The 17,043-nt window shown below is 51.1% G+C and overlaps 1 protein-coding gene across 3 annotated transcripts in view; it reads left to right on the forward strand.

Moving 5' to 3' along the window:
- The window catches only part of SLC6A6 (solute carrier family 6 member 6), an 87,808-nt gene that overhangs the window by 9,082 nt on the left and 61,683 nt on the right, over positions 1-17,043 (forward strand). For 2 of the 3 annotated variants that reach the window (XM_027042727.2, XM_027042729.2), the window contains exon 2: positions 4,307-4,344. The exons of the other annotated variant lie outside the window; for it this stretch is intronic. The gene's annotated coding sequence lies outside the window, so the exon portion shown is untranslated. The remainder of the gene's footprint in view (positions 1-4,306; positions 4,345-17,043) is intronic. 3 annotated transcript variants of the gene reach the window in all.

Consider the following 17,043-nt stretch of genomic DNA (forward strand, 5'->3'; position numbering starts at 1 on the left):
GCGGCACACCCCTACGTCGGGCGGAGTCACGCACCTTCCCAGGCAGCCCCGCTGTTGTCAGCCTCTGCCGGGAGTTCCGGGCTGCGGGCTCCAGGCAGACGGCCGTTTGCCTCCTTGAATGCAAAAGAGTCAGCCTTCTGCAGAGAGGATCCGAGGGCAGCCCTAATCGGCCGCCGGAAGCCCTCGGTCTGAGACCTGGAATGTTTTCAGTGGATCACGTTAGCTTGGCCGAGCCTGTGAGTGAAGTAAGTGGGTGATCGGTACCTATTCTTTAAGGCCCATCGCAGGATGCAGCGGTCCCCCACCCGCCCGAGCCGTGGAGGGGCTCGTCGTTAGTGGGGAGGCCGAGAGGCGCGGGAGAAGTTTTCTTCCCCCTCCATCTCTTCCTTCCCTCTGACCCGCCTGCGGGTTGTTGCTACATCTTGGCCCTGTCCTGGGACATGGCAACAGCCATAATAATGGTAAACGCACAGCAGTGCTTCTCAGACTTGAAAGCTGTAGAGGTCACCTGAGAGCTTAAGATGCCCCTTCCCATGCAGGAGGACTAAGTTGAGGGCCTGAGTTGTGCATTTCTAACCAACTTCCGGCGGTGATCTTGCTGCTGGTCTGCAGACCATGCTTTGAATAAAGGAGGTAAATCATAGCTCTTGGGTGCCCGCCCTACTTCCTCAACCAGCCCCTGTGCCTTGTGAGCATCGTCTCCCTAACCATCACAAGAGACACGATGATTTCCATTTTGCTTGTGAAAAGTCAAAGCCCCAGAAACCGCAGGTAACTTGCCCCCAAGGTCACACAGCTGGGAGGCCGCTGAGCCAGGCCAGGCCCTCTGGGCCAGAGCCACCTTGGAAAGGATGCTGGTGGGGAAGCCGTTTTCTACTGAACGGTGTCCACGGTCCAAAAGCCACAGGAGGCTTTTCAAGGCAGCCAAGTCGGATGTAAATCAGGGAGAGCCCAGGGCCAGCCAAGCAGCGCTGACAGCAGGGCGGCCTGAGGCAGTGTGTCAGGATCAGGTCTGAAGTGGGTCTTGCTGCCTGGTGTGACGAGCCATCCGGAGATGCTCCCAGCTCCTGGAAGACCAGTGTGGGGCCTGCCGGAACCCAAGAAGGCTGCTTGTCAGTCTTACAGCCTCGTTATTTAGATGAATCCCAGGGTGGAGGGCTGGCCGGAAGCGTAGGCACTGGAAGGGCTGTGAGCTGGGACCTGGTGCGTCATTGTTTAAATACTGGTTCATCCTTGCAACTGGGGATCTGATGGAGGGCTGAGGTTGCTGAGATCTTCTGCGTGGCTGGGGCTTTATTTTTGCACCCGGCACCTGCCCCAGGCGATTGGGAAGAGAACAGATTTGGAGTTTGGGTCCTCACAATGTGGTCACAGGATGCACAGTCACGTCATCACCTGGGAATTTGTTAGAAGGTAGAATCTTGAGCCTCACCCCAGACCTGCTGACTCAGACCCTGGGGGTGGGGCCCAGCACTCTGGTTTAACAAAGCCCTCAAGGCTTAACTCTGAGAACGGCTGATTTCTCCATGTCAGGCCAAATGCCCAGGAGTCAGGGAGGGTCAGTCCTACCCTTTGCTGCACATTCTTGGTAGCCAGAGTACCAAGGTTGCAGGGGGACTTCAGATTCATTTCATCTGTGCCCCACTTTTCTGATGACCTGAATGTAAGATAAAGGGGCATGCACAAAGTTATACAGCACATCTGAGACAGGGCGTAGGCCGGGATTCTTAGAGTTACAAGTTGCAGAAATCACTTGAAACTAACTTGAAAAATAAGGAGGAGGAGGAGGAGGAGGAGGAGGAGGAGGAGGAGGAGAAGAAGAAGAAGAAGAAGAAGAAGAAGGGGAGGAGGGGGAGGAGGAGGAGGAGAAGGAGAAGAAGAAAAGAAGAAGAAGAAGAAGAAGAAGAAGAAGAAGAAGAAGAAGAAGAAGGGGAGGAGGGGGAGGAGGAGGAGGAGAAGGAGAAGAAGAAAAGAAGAAGAAGAAGAAGAAGAAGGGGAGGAGGGGGAGGAGGAGGAGGAGAAGGAGAAGAAGAAAAGAAGAAGAAGAAGAAGAAGAAGAAGAAAAGAAGAAGAAAGAATGTAAAGAAGAGGAAGAAGAAAGAATGTAAAAGAGAAAGAACATTTACTGACTCTTAATTGAAAAGCCCCGGGTCATACTTCAGGCATGGCGGGATCCAGGTCTTTGGACCTCCGTTTCTTTCTCTCCATTCCTAGGCTTCTGTGTTGGCTTCATTCTCCTTGGGCTACCCTCAACTGCATAGGATACCTCCTGTCCCAGCATAGCCGTCTCAGCCTAGAAAGAGCCTTTTTCCACCCCCTCTTTTTTTAAGAGAGTGTGGGAGGAGGGGAAAGGGGCAGAGGAAGAGAAAGAATCTTAAGCAGGCTCCATACTCAGCATGGAGTCTGATGCCGGGCTTGATCCCTCAACCCTGGGATCATGACCTGAGCTGAAATCAAGAGTCAGACACTCAACTGAATGAGCCACCCAGGGGCCCCGAAAGAGCCTTCTTTTTTCACGATATTTTTAGCACAAGCCCCTGTCATCACTCTCATTGTCCACGCTTGGTCAAGCCCTTATCCTTGAGCCAGTTGTCACGGCCTCTCTGGTTGGCTAGGCCTGGCTCACATGCCCACCCAGAGCCCTATGGGCTGAGAGTAGGTGTGCATGGGTCTCCAGGTGGAAGAGATGTGAGGCTGTCCCCAGAAGAAGGGTCATGGGTGCCAGGAGGCTGTCCCCACAGGAACTTAGTGCCACTCTTTTCCTCCTCCTCCTGAGCTGGGCTGCCCTCACGCAACTGCAATGGTCTCACACCAGATAGAATTATACTCCTTCTTCTGGTTCCCTTAACATTATGCTTATAACTGTGCGTTAAACATGCTTCTTCATCTTTCCCCCTTTCCCTCTTCCCTTGCTGTCAGGATGGCAGGTTACATGTGCCACAGCACCTACACCTGTGGTAGGCATCACTAATCTACCTCAGCCTTCGCGATGCCATGGGAAGCCTCCGAGGCATTGTGTCACATGTTGGCCCTTTCTGTGGGGTTCTGGGCTCCATGACAGAGGGGACCTCAGCTGTCTTGCTCATTGCTGTGTTCCCAGTGCCTAAAGCAGTGCCTGGCCCATAGTAGGTGCTCCATGATTTTTAAAAATGTATTTTATTTTTAAGTAATCTCTATACACGACATGGGGCTCGAACTTACAACCCAGAGATCAAGAGTTGCATGCTCTACCGACTGAGGCAGCCAGGGACCCCTTAATAAATTATTGACTGAATATTCTTACCCCACAGGGCCTTGAACACAGTGGGCACCCACGTGAGCCCATGGGGGGGCCCTGACGTAGCAATGAAGTTGTGTAATTTGGGGGACCGGGAACTCCATAGACTGCTGGGGCCATGTTTCTGTCAGGAAGGGGCTCCAAGGGCAGGGCCTGAGGCATGGTGAGGAAAGACTTGCCCACCCTGCGGCCTCTTCTGCCCTCCCACCATCCCCCCTTTCCTTCTCTACCCTTCATTTACATGTTCACTGAAATGTGAGATCTTAGTTGATAAGAAGCCATTTCCTGGTTTTCTGCATTTTTATATTCTAGGAAACCAGGGAGCTTTCCAGCACTGCTCTGCTGGTAGAGTGAGAGGGAGAGGTGATCCTCCCCCATTTGCATTTTTCCCTAAGCTGAGTTCCAAAGAACAGGAGGTGTTCTATTAAAAAAAAAAAAAAAAAAAAAGCCTTCTGGGGTCAATCACATTTGGGGACTGTTTGGCTCAGCAAAGTTCAGATTTCCTTGGCACCATGATTCTCAGAGTCTCTAGCCAGTCGATGAGTTACCGTATTCTCCCAAGAATCTGGGGCCCCCAGGGCCTCCTCAGCCCCTCTGTCTTGCCTTATCACGTCTCTGTGCTCACAGGGAACAGCCATTCACAGAGCTGGGCCCATGGCTAGGCCTGGGGCTCCCAGGGATGTAGGCTGCTGGGTAGGGACAGGGCCCCAGTGGCTCTTGCTGCTGACAGTTTGAAGGGCCCTGCATCCAGGAGATGTGTGTGTGTGTGTGTGTGTGTGTGTGTGTGAGAGAGAGAGAGAGAGAGAGAGAGAGAGAGAGAGAGAGAGAGAGAGAGAGCGCGCGAGCATGTGCGTGTATGCATGAGTGTCTGAGCCCCTGATTTTCCCAGCCCTGGCCCCACTGGGTGTTGATCTGGCCCCTCCCAGCATGTATGAGTTGGTCACACATGGAAGAAGGCTCTGGGTGTCGTGTAAGCCACAACCTGACCAGATCTTTTTTTCCTTCCTTCTTTGCTTCCTCTCGTAATAGGTCCAGAACAACAGCCCTTTCCGAGGAGCCTCCAAAACGTAAGTGGCCTTTGACCTTCTCATGGCATTGGTGTCTCACCGACATGGGGCACTCAGGATCTCAGTGTCTTCTCCGGGCTCTAGGAGAAGGAAACAGAACCCCTAGGGCTCCAGGACCTCGTCCACGCGTCACCTCCGGGCTGTGGGTTTATGGCCCAGGTTGGCCGCCTGCATGCCTACTGTGCCAGGGAGGTAGCCCTACAAATGCTGAGCACTGATTTTGGAGTCTGGCCTGGACCCCATTACTGGCTCTGCCAGCGAGTGGTAATGGGGAATTGTGAGGATTGGGGTCGGGCACATGTAAAAGGGTGAGATGCTTGGCTCCCAGCACAGCTAGGATGCTCCAGGACTTGGGGCTGGTGTCCCGACTGTCTCTTTATTAAACTTTTTATTTTTATAAAATTGGAAACCCTCAGAAAAGTTGCAAGGATAATACGGTGACCTCCTGTATACCTTTCACTTAGATTTTCCCATTGTTAACATTTGCTATGTTTGCTTCATCTCTATATATATGCTATAAAAATAGTCACGTTAATATTCTTTTTTTTTTTTTTTTTGCTGACTCATTAGGAAATAAATTGCAGGCATGATGCCCCTTTACCCCTAATACTTCATATGTATTTCGTAAGAGCAAGGCCACTCATTCTCTTATATAAGCACATGCAATTATCAACCCCAGGACATTTAACATTGACACAATTCTGTTATCTAATCTACAGACCTTAATGACATTTTGCTGACTGTCTCATATTTACAGAAGCTGCCCCCCCCCCCCCCCCCCCCGCCCCAGTTCAGGATCATAGTGTTTTTAAAAGGGGTTTAATGGGGCAGGAACCTGACTTTCCTGCAGATGACTTCTTTACCTTGGTTTAAAACATCCTTACTATTGGGGCTTTCAAAGCTTTTTCATTATGACATTCAGTAAGAAATAGATTTACAGCAGGATGCCACTGAGCTCCCATGTACACACACAGATGAAAGTGAAACCAGCCTCATGGATAACTCACATCCTCACCCTCTTTAGGGCTCTGTTGTATTCCGTTCTCTTTTATAAAAATGATAGTCCTGACCCTTTAAGTTGATTTCATGGCCCATTGGTAGACTCTGCTCTGGAATTTGAACACCCTGGCTTCTTGGGCAGAAATTTCTCTTGGGGGTGGAAGGGGGGGAGGGGAGGAAGGTAGTGCCCTGGCCAAGCTCCCACTGGTCCCGAGTTGGAGTTTGGTAGATTTGGGGTCCCCTAGGAAGAAACTAGGACTAGGAGAAACAGGACTAGGAGAAAGATCCTGAGGACCCTGGCCCACCGCTGCCCATGGTAGACCTTATTCCATCCCTGTAATCCACTCCCCACCCCCCTCTAGGCCACCTCACCTTCTGGAGACTTGTTCTTTATGCTGTGACATCAGACATGGAAAATCAGGCAGGTGTATCTCTGGGGGCTCAGGACACCTCCCTGGCCAGCTGCTGAGTGGGAATGGAAACGTTCCCATCCATGTCAGCCTCCAGAGTCATTGCCATATTTGTCACAAACATCAATAAGAATTATCGTGAACATTTATTGAACTCTTTAACAGCATGCTCGATATGGCATCGAGAGGTTTAATGCATAGGAGCTCATTTTATCCTACAACGGTCTTAGGATGTGGATGTTGTTGTTCTTTGTGTAAAAATGACAGATACATTTGCTGAACATTTACTCTGTATCAGGTACTGCTAGGCACTTTATAGACTCCTGCAGTCTTCAAAGTAACCCTCATGAGTTAGATAATTAGCTCCATTGTACAGATGCAGAAACTGAGGTGCAGAGAGGTGAATTGACTCCCCCCCCCCAAGGTCACACAGCTAGGAAGGATTTGAACCCCAGGTTTTTGACCCCGGTATCCACACCATCCAGCACTGCTCTCCCCTCCCCACTGGGCTTGAAGCCGACTCCCAGTCTGGTCCCTTCCCAAGGCCTTGCGCTGGTTAATGAGTAGCCCTGGGGCAGCCTGGAAGCCAGATGCCTGTGGCTACAAAGCTGGAGTTTGAGTTCTGCTTCCAGATAAAGAGTCTTGTGCAAGGGGCCCAGCCCCCATCTGGTCTGGTGGCTTTACAGGCAACAAAGGGTCACCGTTCCTCTCCTCCAAGGTTTGCTGATCCATCCACACTTGGTGGGAACCCATTTCACAGGAGAGCCAGTGGAGGCTGAGAAGCGGGTTTGCTCTCAGGTCTGTGTGACGCCTCCTCCACGCTGCCCTCTAAGTTTTCTCTTTATGGAAGGGCTCGTTGGCCATCTGACATGGCAGGCAGCAGGATCTGGAGGGAGGGTGTTGTCAGGGAACAGAAACTGTCATCTCTGAAGCTAGAGCCCCACTGGGCATGAAGGTGTGTGGCTCTCCTCCCTGAGGCCTCCAGGTTCCCATCTGAGGACGGGTGATAATCACTACTCACTAGCCCCTCACAGGGTGTGCACGGCTGGGAGATGATTGAGGTATGGAGGATTTTCAGTTGTTCAGCAGACTGAGTTATTAAGGAGCCGGCCAAAAAAAATCATTCCTGACAGGCACCACCCATCTGGTGGAAAGTCCGTGGAGCTGGAGAGTCAGATAGTCCTGGATCCAAATCCTGTCTCGGTCCTTTGCCAGCTGTGTGACCTCGGGAGGGGAGTCCCTGAACTCCTCAGAGCCTCAGCTTCCCCACCTGTAAAATGGAGCAATAAATGCCCCCAAGAGGATTGGAAAGACAGGCAGCCTTTCCTGTGATGACCCCTTTGTCGTCACAGTGGAGGTTTGAAGTCAACAGGCCTAACAGTCAGTCCCAAGCACCCTAGTACATGTTCTAATTTCAGCTCCCTGGACAGATCCCCAGGAGCCACCCGCCCTTAACCTGCCTCAGCTGAAAATCCGATCCACCTTTGGGGTGTCTGTGGTAACCTTAGCCGGAGGGGAATCCTCTCTGGGCTTGCCATAAGAATTCCCAGAGGGCTTTCTCCCTCACCCTGTCCCCTCCCCCCCCCCCTCCAGGTTGTAAACTCCAGCAGACCTGTGACCCCTCATCACCCCCTCCCTGGAGGGGCCCAGGCAGTGAGAAAATGGTATTCACTGTTTGTCCTGATTATAAAAGTGACACATTTTTAAAAAGTTGAGATATATGTGACATACAACATTCTGTAAGGTTTTTTTTTTTTTTTTGAATGTTTATTTGTTTTTAGAGAGAGAGAGACACAGAGCATGAGCTAGGGAGGGGCAGAGGAAGGGAGGGAGACACAGAATCCTAAACAGGCTCCAGGCTCTGAGCTGTCAGCACAGAGCCTGACACGGGGCTTGAACCCATGAACCGTGAGATCATGACCTGAGCCGAAGCAGGACGCTTTAGCGGGAGTTGGATGTTTAACCGACTGAGCCACCCAGGTGACCCAAATTTTTGTTTTTATTTTAATTTTTTTAATTTTTTTGAGAGACTGAGAAAGACAGACTGTGAGCAAGGGAGGGGCAGAGAGAGAGGGAGACACAGAATCTGAAGCAGGCTCCAGGCTCCGAGCTGTCAGCACAGAGCCTGACACGGGGCTTGAACCCATGAACCGTGAGATCATGACCTGAGCCGAAGCAGGACGCTCAACACTCTGAGCCACCCACGTGCCCCACCCCCCTTTTTTTTTCTATTTTAGAGAGAGAGCACACACGGGCGCATGCTCGAGCTTGTGAGCAAGGGTGAGGGGCAGAAGGGGAGAGAGACAACCTTACACAAGCTTCACACCCAGCAGGGAGCGTGACTCTGGGGCTCAATCTCAAGTCCTTGAGCTGAAATCAGGAGTCAGACCCACTGAGCCCACTGAGCCACCCAGGCGCCTCAGTAATGTATTTTTAATACAGAAAATTTGGAGAGCACAGAGGAGTCAAAAGGAGAAAATGTAATTTATCTCTGTTCCCGCCGTCCAAACATAACCATCTAACAGTGCATTTATAAACGTGTGGGTAAATATACATTATTTAAATGTCTCCTTTTCAAGTTGAATTCACAGTGTAGCAATGTTTGGGAGCCAACTTCCCGCCCCCGCCCCTTAACATATTTCTAAGCGTTTTTCTGGGTCTTTGGTCTTCTAAGTCAGGGTCAGCAGGGTTTTTTTTCAAAGGGTTAGATCGGATGTATTTTGGGCTTCGGGGCCATGTGGTTTTGCCTCCACTGATCTCAGTGGAGTTTGTCCTGCCTCTGCGGTTGTAGCCAGAATGCAGTCTTAGACGATATGCAAATGAGCAGGTGTAGTTCTATGCTAATAAAACTTTATTTACAAAAAATAACCTGCTAGATTTGGCCCAGGAGCTGAGGTTTGCTGACCCCCCCCCTTTCTTAATTTGTTCTGATTTGTTTGAGGAAACCATCATTTATTTAATTAATCCCCTAGTGATGAGAGATTGGCCGTTTGTAGTTTCTCTTTCATGTAAACCACGCTGCTGTGAACATCTTTTTTTTTCTTTCTATTTTTAATTGTGGTAAAATATACATAACATAAAATTAACCATCTTAACCATTTTTACGTCTACAGTATAGTAGTGTTCAGTATATTCACATTGTTGGGCAACCAATCTCTAGAACTGTTTTCATCTTGCCAAACCGAAGGCAGTGAACATCTCTGAGTGGGCATCTTTACACATTGGTCTGTTTCAGAAAATTGGAATTGCTATCCTAAGCTGGGGGTGCATTTTTACAGTGCTGGGCACATGTTGCCGCATCATTGATGCTGAGAGATTGCCCCAATTTAAGCCTTTGCCTATCAGTGGTGACAGCGTAGAGGCATCAGGAGGGAGCGGTTCCCCCTCCCTGGGGAGCCGCTGCCTTCAGGCCTTTAGGGAGCAGTGGATTTAAAACAACTCATCCCAGAGAAACAGCTTCAGCGTGTGAGCCTTCCTCTGTTGGGGAAGAAAAGAAAAATTCAATAAACAAGGTATGCTATGAATACTGGACCAGACTCAGAGGTTGATCAATATACCCTTTAGAGAGAGGGGAGGTATGGGGCTCCTGGGTGGCCCAGTCGGCTAAGTGTCCGACTTCAGCTCAGGTCACGATCTCACAGTTCGTGGGTTCGAGCCCCGCGTCGGGCTCTGTACTGACAGCTCAGAGCCTGGAGCCTGTTTCAGATTCTGTGTCTCCCTTTCTCTCTGACCCACCCGTTAATGCTCTATCTCTCTGTGTCTCAAAAATAAATAAACGTTAAAAAAAAAAATTTTTTTTTAAAAAGAGAGAGGGGAGGTGTGGTTAAGACCTCAGTTCAGGTGTCCAGTGACTCTGGGTGTAAATGCAATTTGGCCTCGACCTTGCTGTGTGACCCAGGGCATGTCACTTAACCTCTCTGGGGCCTAGAGTCCTCTCAAAATAGACCTGATGTAGAATGATGTAGAGGCTCTCCTCTCTGGTTGGAAGATCACGGAAGAGAAACTATGAAAGTTCTTAGCACAGTGACTGCACGTAGACATATACAGGCAATAATAGTATGTGCAGCCCTTTGCTGTTCTCAGAAAGGTTTTCCATCTGTAATACTTGCATTATTTTATAGCGTAGTTATTACTGTCCCCGTGTAACAGGTGAGAAATTTGAGGCTCAAGAAGGCAATGGCCACCTCGAGGTCAGCCATGTGTCAGGACAGGGAGCCACGTCTTTGGCTTATAGTCGGTCCCACACAGCAGCTGCTGGGAGCTGGGGCCTCTGGACCACCAGGGTGAGCAGGTGCCTCCTCTTTGGGCCTCACCTATGCTGGGAAAGCTTGGGCCTCAGGTGGAGGGAGAGAGGATTCCTTGGTTTATTTCCCTGTCTTGGCTCTTAGCACCAACTGGGGTCAGATGAGGGTTTTTTCAAGGAGAGATGTTATGATTCTAACATGTGGGGATTTTTCCCCCCACACCACCGAGTGATTCTCCAGCACTTGCTGGAGGTCCTGCCTTTAAACTGGCTTCTGACACTATCTCCCTGGAGACAGCTTCAGATTCTGCAGGTTAATGATTCAGTCCTCCCAGGCCGCCTCCTGCCCCCACTCCCACCTATACCTGTGCTTTCGACCAACTGGCTATAAATCGGAGGTTCCTACAACCTCCTCCTTGGGTTTGATTAATTTGCTCGCAGAACCCAGAGAAACATTTTATTGACCAGATTAGCGGCCTGTTTATTAAAGGACATAACTCAGCAACAGCCAAACAGGCACATGGAAGAGACGCGTGGGGCAGTATCTGGGGAAGGGGCACCGAGTTTCCATGCTCTCTCCAGTGCCTCTCTCCCCAACTCTCCATGTGTTCACCAGTCTGGAAGCTCTCCGAACCCCGTCCTTTTACATTTTTATGGAGGCTTCAAAAAATAAAACAAAATAAAATAAAAATAAATTTTTATGGAGGCTTCATTACTTAAGCGCGATGGATTAAATCATTGGCTGGTGATTGAACTCTATCTCCAGCCCCTGTCCTTTCCGTGGAGGTCAGGGGGTGGGGACTGAAACTTCCAACCCCCTCATCCCTCCTTGGATTCTCCTAGCAACCAGCCCCCATCCTTAGGTACTTTCTAGAATCACTCGTTAACATAACAAAAGACACCTTTATCACTTTCCTCACTTGGGAAATTACAAGGATTTTAGGAGCTCTGCCAGCTTTGGGGGGGCAAGACCAAATATATATATTTATTAAAAAATCTCAGTATCACAGTTTTTTGGTTGTTTTTTCCAGAAACTGGCAGGGCATTTCAGAGAGCAGAGCTGCCCGCCGACGTGAAACCTGAGTGGGGTTTCTGGGAGGTATTCCCATTTGTTAGTCTGTTCTCAGCCTGCAGATAAGAAGTCCAGAAACCCAGGCTCCTAAAAGCAGGAGCCTCCTGGATTCCTAAGGCTGCAGACAGCCTCGGGTTGGGAGGGGCTGGCTCCCTGAGGCACCCCTGAAGGAGGGTACCCTGAGTCAGTATTCAGACCCAGCCTCCCAAAGGGTTCCCCGTGGCACCACCTTTATCTACCCATGTCCCCGCCAACTTGCTGGGGGACCTTGGACGAGTCACTTGCCTTCTCTGGGCCCTCTTTTTCCTCATGCGTAGAACAAGGGTCCGGAATCATGTTCCCGGGGAGCTCGTGGGATAGCAGTGCCCAGCTTTGGACATGAATCTCAGCTCTGTCATTTAGGAGCCAGTGCCTACTGTGATGGTCTCCTTCCCTAGGCTGGGTGATCTCTATAAAGCAGACATCGGTGCTCATGCCCCGTAGGGTCTACCGCGTGCTTAACGGCTGGCCCCTACCCCCAGCCTGGCAGCTTGGTGGCACACCGTCTGTAGTGGCTTTTGCATAACAGGTTTTTTCACCCCTATGCCTATGCCTTCATCCCTAGGAGTAGCCAGAGGCAGAGTTTGTTGGGTTTTTTTTAATACTTATTTTTTTGAGAGGTGGGGCAGACGCTTGAGTCGGGGAGGGGCGGAGAGGGGGACACAGAGGATCTGAAGCAGGCTCTGCACTGACAGCAGAGAGCCCGATGCTCAACTCAGGAACCATGAGATCATGACCTGAGCTGAAGTCTGACTCTTAACCCACCGAGCCCCCCCAGGGCCCCCCTGCCGGAGGCAGTTTTGAATGGCTCCTCTGCTCCTCATCCCAGCCCAGCTTAGCTCCCCCATGACGTTGCACACGTGTTCTCTGACCCCCAGATTTCTCCACATTCCTTTCATCACCCCTGAGCTCTTGCTCTGTGGGCCCCATCTGCTCTGCTGTGTTGTGACCAGGCCATGCCTCCCTCCCTACCTCTTGCCACAGTGAGGGGGTCATCGTTCTGATTTATGTTTTCATGTCGAGTTCTCCTGTGGCCTTCTGTTTGATTCCTTCCTAGTCTTTTCTTGGTTTCCTGCCTGTCCCGACCGTGTCCCCAACATGAGAGCTTTCCTTGTTTTTTTGTTTTTTTAATTTTAATTTTAATTTTTTTTTTATTTTAGAGAGAGGGTGTGCAATGGGGGGGGGTAGAGGGAGGGAGGGAGAGAATCTTTTTTTTTTTTAATTTTTTTTTTTTAACGTTTATTTATTTTTGAGACAGAGAGAGACAGAGCATGAACGGGGGAGGGTCAGAGAGAGGGATACACAGAATCTGAAACAGGCTCCAGGCTCTGAGCTGTCAGCACAGAGCCCGACATGGGGCTCGAACTCACGGATCGCGAGATCATGACCTGAGCCAAAGTCGGCCGCTCAACCGACTGAGCCACCCAGGAGCCCCTTTTTTTAAGTTTATTTATTTTGAGAGAGAGTAGGGGAGGGGGAGAGAGAGAATCCCAAGCAGGCTCCATGCTCATAGTGCAGAGCCTGACATGGGGCTCAAACCTACCAACCTCGAGATCATGACCTGAGCTAAAATCAAGTCAGATGCTCAATGGACTGACCCATCCAGGCACCCCATGAGAGCTTTCTCTTGTCTATTAGGTTGCTGAGGCCAAGAGAGAAACCATGCTTGTTTGTTTTTAATTTTTTTTAATGTTTATTTTTGACAGGGAAAGAGACAGAGCACGAGCATGGTGGGGGGGGGGCGGTGCAGAGAGAGGGGACACAGAATCCGAAGCAGACTCCAGGCTCTGAGCTGTCAGCACAGAGCCCGATGCGGGGCCCGAACCCACAAACCATGAGATCATGACCTGACCCAAAGTCGGACGCTCAACCAACTGAGGCACAGAGCACCCCCCGCCGCCCCGCCCAAGGCCATGTTTTAATAAGGACTGTAAGGCTGGTTCCTGATCTGTGGGAAGGATGCCATGATCGATTAGGAATGTCTGTCGGGAGATCAGGATAGGTGGATGTGGTATTCAGGGCATCTGTGAGGTAAGGACTATAGGACATCTTTGGGATCAGACACCTGCCCTAGAAAAACTATGGAAACAGGGAAGAGGTGAGAGGAGCAGGTACCAGGTGAGAAGCTTCCTCTGAGTGGGAAGAAAGAAAGCAACATTCCTGTGGGAGGATGTGACCCTTACAGTCCCAGGGTATTTCATTTGTACTCGGGTTGAAGTTTTCAGTCCAGACGGCCCAAGTATTTGATCCCTTTTATTTCCTGGGTGTCACATTTTATGCTGGATTCCGGGGGCAGGGAGGAGGGTGGTGGTGATAACAGGGATCCCTCCAGACACTCTGAATAAGGTTGGTAGATAAAATACTGGGCGTCCAGTTGAAGTAGAAATTCAGATATACGGTGAGTCATATTCTTAGCGAAGGATGTCCTCTCTGTGGTCTCTGTCGACCCGGCCGTCTTACCTCTGCAACGTCATTGATTCAGGCCGTTCCGGCAAACCGGGTTGAACCGCTTCTTGAAGTTGCGGACGGTCCCCGTGAGCTGGTTGCAGCTGCTCTCGCCCCAGCCCTGGCCCTCTTGGCGGTGAGTCTCTGAGACGTTGCCGCCTTGGGCACCTGCGTCCTCATCCAGGCACCCGAAGGGTCAGCCCGGTGGACTTACGAGGTCTGGTTTTGACGTGGAGATGCTTACTGGGCCCCAGTGACACCCCAGAACTTTACAGTCGTTTCCTCATCTGAGCCATGAGACCTGTGTCAAAGTCCTGATGTTCTCTGTTTCACGGGTGGAAAAGCCGGGGTCGGAGGGGTGCCTGGGGATGCTGCTGCAGCCACACAGACAGAGTAGGAGACAGGAATGGTGCGCTTCTAGTCCAGGCCCGGGCTGCCTGCCCTGCCCTCCTTCCACAGGGTGCTGCCCAGTGGGACCCTGCTGCTCTCTTCTGGACTATTCCCTCCAGACGTTCTCCTGTCCTGTGAGGATCTCACAGCTGAATGAGTAGAGTCACTTACTTAGGATTCATCTGTTCATTCACATGGTGAGCATTCGTGGAACACCTGCTGTATACCAGGCAGAGTGCTGGGCAGTGGGGATAGAATGAGGAACAAGGCCGGAAGGAAGATCACAAAAACACTTTGGTTGCAAAGCGGAACAGGGGTTCCAGAATGCAGTCCGTGTGCGTAACCAGGTCTTGTCTCTGGGTGGAGGAGAGAAGCGGGCCACTTCTCCCGCAGCCGTCTGCCTCCACCCTCCTGTCCGTCCGTCCTTGTGATGAGCCTTCTGAGGCTCAGAGAAGTGCACTGACGTGCCCAAGGTCACACGGCACCTTGAGACCTAGTGCCTGCACTCCTCCCGTAACCACCCTTTTGGCCCTGGTCTGCAGCTTCCTGGCCGTGTGACCTCTGGCCAGTCTCACCTGCCAGGGCTTCAGTTGCCCCACCTGTAAAAGGGGGACCGTGTGCCCACCAGGCTAACTGGTGACGAGGAGAAAGTAGTTTGGTATATCGAAAAGCTTGACACAAATAGGTCTTATGAATGTGTGTTATTAATTTTAAATGGTCGTATTGAAGTGCTTTCAGGGGTGACTTAGTCACATTAAATAGTCCAGACACCCAGGAATGTCTCATCCGAAAAGAAACAAAACTAGAAAAGCTGCAGTTCTGGAAGGCCCCTGGGGCCGAGGCGGCTTCTAGGTACTGACTCCCATACATCTCTGGCCTCGTCTGGGATCCCAGCTGATCCCCATGTGGCCGGGCCTGAAAGCTTTGTGGCTGCAGACTGGGCATGCGGCGTGCTTCTGGGGAGAAAGGCCACCCCCAACTTCCTTAAAAAATTAATTTTATGGGGCACCTGAGAGGCTCAGTTGGTTAAGCGTCTGACTTCGGCTCAGGTCACGATCTCGTGGTTTGTGAGTTCCAGCCCTGCATCGGGCTCTCTGCTGTCTGCACAGAACCCACTTCAGATCCTCTGTCCCCCACCCCCCCCCACCCCCGCCTTCTCTATTCTTCCCCTACTTGTGCTCCCTCCCTCTCTCTCTTAAAAATAAACATTAAACAAATTGATTGTATTTCATATCCATAAGCTATGTGACGGAGCTAGTGACACAAATATAAAGACACAGCGTCCATTTTTTAGAATCTTACAATCTAGTGAGATACGTGTGAACCTATAAATTACATGAAAATTGAGTGTGAGCTTTCTCTTTCTGTCTTACCGAGGGACAGTTGGCATACATCATGCCAGGCCTGTGGCATGATGGTTTCATGGAACACCCTGGGAAGTGATCATCACAGGCTCTGTTGCCCTGCATCATCTCACGTAGATAACGGTAGCTCCCAACTCCGTGAGGTCACGGCGGGGCAGACCTTGTGTTTTCCTTTTGACATTTATGGTCCATTTGAGAAATTCATATATTTTCAAACCCCTTCCAGCCCCACTGAGTGGGGGAAAGGCCCAGACAAGAATCTTTGATGTCAGGGGAAGTTTGGGGAAAACCTGTAAGCATCTGAAACCCGAGAATTGAAAGTCTGTTCGTTCAGTCATCAAGAGACTTCTGGACTTCTCCCGCAGTGCGGGCCCTGGCTGTGCCCTGGAGACCCAGAGCCGAGCCTCACTCTGCCCAGCCTGGGAACCACCAGGCCAGTGAGGACACAAGTTGGCTGTGGTTGGTGGGGTCTCTGGAAGATGCTTTGGGCAACAGAGTTCAAAAAACTTGCCCAGAGGCCTCCAATGACAAAAGCATGCCAGGCAGGCGCTAGACAGGAAAGGCATCACCGGCCCTGAAAAGGGAAAGCCGGAAGCCTCTCCAGATGCTGCAAGTAGCTGGGCTTGGCTGGGGCTTGGCTGCGGTGTCTCGCTCTGGGGCAGAGGGCAGGGGAGAGGAGCTGGATGGGAGGTCTCGGCCGGTGACCCTGAATGCCCCGCCGAGTGGTTGGCCTTGATTCACTTTGGGGAGCCAGCCTGGGACCAGAAGTCCTTACGTACTGCTGCCAGGTGCCCCCTCAAAGGTAGCGACTATGCAGTTGTTTTGACCACTGGCTTCTGCTCAGGAAAACAAACAGCCCAGCCCAGCCCTCGCCCAAACAGGGCTGCGGGAGGATTGCAGGCGCTGCCAGAGGTCCCTAGAGGAAACCCACTCTAACGAGATGTCTAACCTAGTTTTGACGACTCACGTGGTTTGGGGAGCACGCGAAATGCCTTGGGAAGGGTTGGCGGTGAGCAGACTCGGCTGCCCATTTGACACAGAACACTGGACGAGGAGCTGTTTGTTTGGTTTTGGCCCCTGCGGCTTGTTGCTGCCTCTCCCTGCACTTAGTTGCAGGGTGCTAAGGAGGGGCGTAGTCCGTGTTACTGACGAACAGCTTGAAGTGAAAGGTGGCTGGTCTTCCGCATCCTGGGGCAGGCCGTTTCTCCTGAGAGCAAATCCCATCGTGCATAGGGGCACTTCCTCCTACCTTCCGTTGTGTAATTCCAGACGGCCCATTTTACAGATGGTGCAATTGAGGCCCCAAGGGGAAGTGACATTCCTGAGGTCACCGCTTACAGCTGACAAGTAACAGACTTAGGTTCCAACTAAAATCTTTTAAGGTGACGCAGCACAGGCAAAAGTGGAACTAGGCAGAGCGTATGTGGGGAACAGGGTCTTGCGGCGGGCAGTGCCTGTTGGGGAATTCAGAGAACAAAGCTAGAGAGGCCAGGGGGGTCCCTCCTCTCCACGGACGGCACGAGGGTGGAATTATGTAGAACTCAGCCATCTGGGGGTCAGCAGGAACCGATTGACCAAATAAATAGATGAGTCAATTAAAAAGGACGGATTTCTTGACTATTTATAGTTGTGGCCTAAATCTCAGCTATCCTTGTCCCCAAGGAGTAAAAGGAGACTTTTTCTGATCGGCCAGGCCATCTAAAGGGTGAATAAGCTGATTAAGTCCTGGGCTGCTGC

The sequence above is a fragment of the Acinonyx jubatus genome, chromosome A2 (genome assembly GCF_027475565.1).
Source record: "Acinonyx jubatus isolate Ajub_Pintada_27869175 chromosome A2, VMU_Ajub_asm_v1.0, whole genome shotgun sequence".
NCBI classification, from domain to species: Eukaryota; Metazoa; Chordata; class Mammalia; order Carnivora; family Felidae; genus Acinonyx; species Acinonyx jubatus.